Consider the following 6638-nt stretch of genomic DNA (forward strand, 5'->3'; position numbering starts at 1 on the left):
ATATATATGTAATTTATAGATGAATGTTATGTAATATAATAAATATATAATTGGGTATTATTGTAAATTTTGAGACGTATGTTTGCTTATATGTTTAAATCCCGCTTCTTCATTCAACAACATTGGTTCATACCATGTACCAGGCACTGTGCTGGAAATCAAATATGTGTAGACGAGGTCCTTCTCCTCAAAGAGCTCATATTCCACTCAGAGGCTTGTAAACAGATAAATCACAATGAAACATGGTAATTCATTTGAATCTCTATTTTAAAATAAAATTGAGAAATGAACAGAGTGTGTAGGCATACAGAGAATGCAGCACTAAATAGAGCACAAATTTGGACAAGTATTTGAGGTAAATTTTTAAAAAATAAGATGGCCCTTATAATACTATTTTGATTCGTATTGATTACTGGAAACATTAGCAGTATTCAAACTAAGTTCAAAGTATATATAATTTGGCGTGTTATATAAATACCAAATTAATGAAAAAAGAGAAAAGATGAGGAAAATCTAATATTGGAAATAAATGTAGACAGTAGAAATGTAGAAAGTACGTAGCATATTTCTTCATAATAAATTCTATTTGTGTGACAGCACTTGCTAACCTTGATGACATCTCTTAGAGTTTCATACTCTCTGTCATGCCCTCTGTCACAGTGCTAAGAAGTAATGGAGCTATTGTATCCTAAGGGCTTTCTGAAACAATAGAAAACAAACTATCTCGGTGTGTGGAGAAACAGACAGTTGATACAAGAAACCCCAAAATCATTTTTTCTAACACTACTAAACATACACATGTAGGAAAATGGCAGAAACACATACATGTAGACAGAAGTGCAGAGGGCAAAAAGATAAAATAAAGAAAATCAAATCTTAGGATTGACTTAGCTCTCTGTGGCTAAGAAAGCTTCCACAACTCGAATGAGAAGCATTGTAGTCAAAACTATGCCTTTACCTACATGTCATATCTGTAATTGGTGGCTTATATTTAACTTCACAGGAAATCAAGTTACCAGCAGATTTTATAGTAAATGATTCCATTTGTCTCAAGCGAATCTTTTTTTTTCCTAAAGGTTCCATTTGGGGTCCACGTGATATTAGTTACATCACAAATACCTGAATCGTTAAATCGGCTATGGAGTGACCATTCAGTAACTAGGCAGAATGGCTCATATGAGATTGACCTTTCTATATGTATCTCTATCCAGGCTGATATCTGGAGGAAGGATTGATTTCAAAGGCACTTTCACTTTGACTTCAGGAGGCCATGAAGAACTGAGGAGGCCGATCCATTCAACCTACACCTCAAGTCTCTGTATCATCCTTTCAAGGTATGTAAAAAGCTTTGGCTCCAGAGTCACTCCACCTGAGTTCAAACTCAGGCTCTGCTACGTACTGGCTGAGGGGTCCTAGAAAATTACTTTCCCTTTTGGGCCTTAGTTTACTCATCTTTGAAGTGGGAGTAATAAATTACCTTCCCCAAGAGGTTGTTGTAAGGATTAACTGAGTTATTTCATGTAAAACACTCAGAAGGCTGCCTGGCATATGGTAAATAGGCAATAAATAGTAATAGTTTGAAGTAGAAAGGAGAATGATTATGCTGATTCTCACCCTGTAGCAATGCATAAAACTCAAGGTTAGAAGAAAAGTTTATTTCCAACAGCATCCATGCTTGTCATCAAGAAGTGCTGAACTTTTTTTTAGAGATTGGCACCTGAACTAACAACTGTTGCCAATCTTTTTTTTTCTTTTTCTCCCCAATCCTCCCAGTACATAGCTGTATATTTTAGTGGTGAGTCCTTCTAGTTGTGGCATGTGGGATGCCACCTCAGCATGGCCTGATGAGCGGTGCCATGTCTGCGCCCAGGATCCGAACCAGTGAAACCCTGGGCCGCCGAAGCAGAGAGTGCAAACTTAACCACTCAGCCACAGGTCCGGCCCCAGAAGTACTGAGCTTTTGCTGTGCTGTGGCTGTCTTTTTATCTGCCTTTTCTAACCTCCAGAGCACAAACATTTGCTGCAGCTTCCCTCTGAGTCTCCAAAGGACAGGTCCTAGATGAGCTTAAATCCATAAAGTACACCTTCAGGACCCTCTTTTCTCCACTAGGTCACAACATTTAGTTAGCTACCAACACCATCATCAAAATTCCACATACGTTTGTGATAAATGCGAGTGGAACTCTATTAGGAGAAAATGAAAATTTGAAAGGGTGGGGCAAACCAAACCATATGCAAATTGCAGCAATGGAAATACAGCAGGGGACGTGTAGGAAGGTTGAGATATTAGAAAGTAGAGATTGGGATATCTTTTATAGAACATCTCTTATTTCATATAAATCTATACTCTGTTCAAATTTTATTCCTTTGTATCTTTAAAATGTATTCATTTTCCCCTGAAACAGGTCTTGAAGAAAAGTGGCCTGTTGTAACTGTGAAGGCAGACTGGACACTTGCAGCTAGTTCTAAACACTACTGTGGTCTATGTTTTTTTAAGTTATTTTTTATTTATTATTTTTATTGTTTATTATTTTTATTATTCCGTTTCTCTGTTTTTATGTTTGACTATTTTAGATACCTCATGTAAGTGGAATCATGCACTATTTGTCCTTCTATGATAAGCTTATTTCACTTAGCCTGATGACCTCCAGGTTCATCCATGTTGTCGAATAAGGCATAATTTCATTCTTTTTTATGGCTGAATAATATTCCATCATGTATATATACACTACATTTTCTTTATCTATTCATCTGTCAATGGACATTTAGGTTATTTCCATATCTTGCTATTGTGAATAATGCTGCAATAAACATGGGAGTACATGTATCTTTTCGAGATCCTGGTTTCAGTTCTTTTGGATAAATGGCCAGAAGTGAAATTGCTGGATCACATAATAGTACTAGTTGTAATCTTTTGAGAAACCTCTACACCATTTTCTGTAGTAGCTGCACCATTTTACATTCCCACTGACAATATATAAGGGTTACAGTTTCTCTACACCTTTGCCAATACATATTACCTTTTGGTTTTTTTTAACAATAGCCATCCCGACAGATGTGAGGTGATATCTTGCTGTGGTTTTAATTTGCATTTCCCTGATGATTCATCATGTTGAGGATCTTTTCATATGCCTATTCGTCTTTTGTATGTTTTCTTTGGAGAAATGTCTGTTCAAGTCCTTTGCCCATTTTTTAATTGAGTTATTTGTTTTTTTGATAATGAATTGTAGGAGTTCCTTTTATATTTTGGAGATTAACGCCTTATCAGTTATAAATAGTTTGCACACATTTTCTCCCATTCTGTACAGTGCCTTTTCACTCTGTTGATTGTTTATTATGCTGTGTGGAATTTTTTAGTTTAATGTAGTCTTGTTTGTCTATTTTTGCTTTTGTTGCTTGTGCTTTTGGAGTCGTATCCAAGAAATCATTGTGCAGACCAATGTCATGAAGCTCTTCCCTATATTTTCTTCTAGGAGTTTTATAGTTTCAGTTCTTACGTTTAAATCGTTAATCCATTTTAAGTTGATTTTTGTCTGTGATATATATTTAATGGTTTGGCTTATGGGGAGTGAGTAAAAATAAAATAATAAGATATAATAAAATATAAGAATATTTTCTTTTAAAAACATAAAACTTGAAAATATGTCATTTTTGAAATAAAGGGATATTTTTTATTCTCTTTTCTCAAAATTACTTAATATTGTTTATGGATTCTGCTCTGAGTTACATAGTGTGCAGATGGCACACACAGGCATGGTTCCTCCCCTCTTAGAGTCTAGTAGGTTCTTTAGCTTCTATCAGTCCACTTGGAATAAAGCTTCTGAAGTTTTTCTGGAGCAAATATTTGAAACTGGCTATTTTTCTACTTAGCCCTGGTGGTCTAGTGGTTAAGATTCAGCACTCTTTCCACCGCAGCCTAGGTTTGTTTCCTGGTCAGGGAACCATACAACCTGTCTGTCAGTTGTCATACTGCGGTGACTGAGTGTTGCTGTGATGCTGAAAGCTATGCCACTGGTATTTCAGATACCAGCAGGGTCACCCCTGGTGGACAAGTTTCAGCAGAGCTTCCAGACTAAGACAAACTAGGAAGAAAGACCTGGCCATTCACTTCTGAAAAAATTGGCCATAAAACCCCTGTGAAGAGCAATGGAGCATTGTCTGATATAACACTGGAAAGTGAGCAGATGGCGCAAAAAGACCTGGCAGGTTCCACTGTCCTGTACACAGGGTCCCTAGGAGTGAGAATCAACTGGAGGGCACTAACAACAAATTTTTCTAAACTTTAGTGTGCAACCAAATCTATGTCGATCTTAAGATTGTTAATTGCAATTAAAATGCAGATTTTGATTCAATTGGTGTACCTAAGGCCTGAGATTCTACATTTTTAACAAGCTCCCAGGTGATGTCAATGTTGCTGGTTTGGAGAACATATTTTAATAAGCAAGGGTTTAGATGAAATGGAAGTAAAAGAAAATGAGTTTCTGAAAATTGATCCAGCTAACGGTACTGCGTGACTAGTCTATAACTTGTTGTGGCTCTTTTAACAGTATAGGGAAGAAAAGACTTTCCCTCCACTCTCCGTGGTTTAATAGCTGAGTCTATAAAATAAATTAACAACAGGCAGATTAACAGAGTAAACAAATTTATTAATTTTTAATATTATGCGCACTGGGGCATCACAGGAAAAAAAAAATGTGAATACCAAAAAAAAGCAGTGCGATTTAAGAGCTTAAATAGTATCTTAATAGGAGAAGAGGGGGAAATAGGCATCTTAGGGGAAAGTGAGTGATTTTTAGCAAAGATGAATAGGCCCTTAGAAGAATAAATGGGAGGTATGACAGTTTGTGACATAGTTTGTCTGGGTGTGGAGTTGCCTTCTAGTCACTCCAGTAATAAGAGTCTGTCCCAGGGAGGGGATTTATGACAATTAAATTCCTTTTGCAGAATCAGTTGTTAGGCAGATAAAGGGAGTTCAGAGAAAGCCTCTTCCTGAATCTGTCACTTTTCAAATGCCTTCAGCTCAAAATAATCAATATACAAAAGAGGCATATTTTGGGGTAGCATGTCCAGAACTCCTTTAACAGCCATACTAAATTCAAATGTTTGCCTCTCACTACTGGAATTTTTCCTCTGAGATCTTCTTGCTTCTTAAATATTAGGAGGCTTAGCTTTTCTTAGAAGGATATGTATCTGTGAACAATGCACACTCACGTCTTCATTAATATTATGAGTACTCTACTCAGTGAATGGTTCTGGACTTTGAGAAGAATTACAATCCCAATAAAAGAAGATTTCTTGGCTCTTTTATCATGACAAAATGCTTGGACAAATAAAAATGTGAAAAATCATAATTGTAAAATGATTCTCTAAAATATCTAGATCTCATTGTAGAGCAATTAATAATGAATAGAGAAATGGTTGTATAAAATCCAAATGCTAATAATGATAAGTACTTAATCTGCCACAAAGTAAAAGCCCCGCCAAAAAAGACCCATCTTGCACCAAAATACACGTTCAAAAATTGATATTTGCATGCCCAAGACTTGTTTGAAAAGGCGATTATGGTCTCACAAGTAAATCATAAGAATTTTTAAAATTTTGTAAATGCTGTATTTATATGACAGACAAGAACCACTCTGAAGGAATCATTATGGTTTGGGAAATGATATGCAATTTCAAAATCATCTAAATCATTTCAATTGCCTATATTTACATTTATATAATGGATATTTATAATGGTGATTATTTTAGAACTTACCTTGTTTTCCAGGATCTCACATTGGTTTCTATGGGAACGAGAATGGCTCTGAAGAGGAGCGTTTTAAGAACTCTTTTCACATTCAGTGACTGTTAGCTGAACTGCAAATTCTGTTTGTCTGTTAACGGTTTTTAACTCTTAAATTTTAACACAGAAATAAAAATTGGGCATTCTAGCTTCATAAATCATTTTAAATAATAAAAACTATTTTTATGAAACATCTGGTACATTGAAACATTTGAAAACAAAATAACTCGCTTTAGGAGCTAATAATCTGTTCACTTTATTGAATTTATTAGTGATTAATCCACATTGGCTGTGTGCTTGCTCTTGGAAAACTGTGTAAGGAAAACTTCATCAGACATGTTGTTTCAATGATTTTCTCTGCTATTGATATGTGTGTGTGTGTATATATATACATTATATATATATATATATATATAATGTTTTCTTACTTTTGTAAAAACCCCTTTAAAAAGCAGTGTAAAATGTTCTGCATTTAAAGTTTCCCTCTGCATATGCCTTGCCCGTCCTGTGCTATTACATACCTTGGTACTGCATTGTATCTTTACCATGTTCTCACACCAGCTGGAACTTATTTTTACTGTTTTTTGAAACAAGCTCATAAGTCTTCAAATTTCAATTTTTCTTTTTCTTGGAATAGATTTTTAGATCATAAAAAGCCCAATGTATAACTTGTGTGTTACATTTGTGTAGTTTACCATATTTAATATTTCCCCATGTTTCATGTTTTCCCATAAACTTTATTTTTTAATTCCCTAGAGAAATGATTTTTCAGTATATATTTATTCAATTCCCTCTCAAAGTAATTAAAGCCCACTAAAAATAAGAGAAGCCTATTTCAGAAAAGAGTGCTAAA

The sequence above is a fragment of the Equus asinus genome, chromosome 1 (genome assembly GCF_041296235.1).
Source record: "Equus asinus isolate D_3611 breed Donkey chromosome 1, EquAss-T2T_v2, whole genome shotgun sequence".
In the NCBI taxonomy this organism is placed as follows: Eukaryota; Metazoa; Chordata; class Mammalia; order Perissodactyla; family Equidae; genus Equus; species Equus asinus.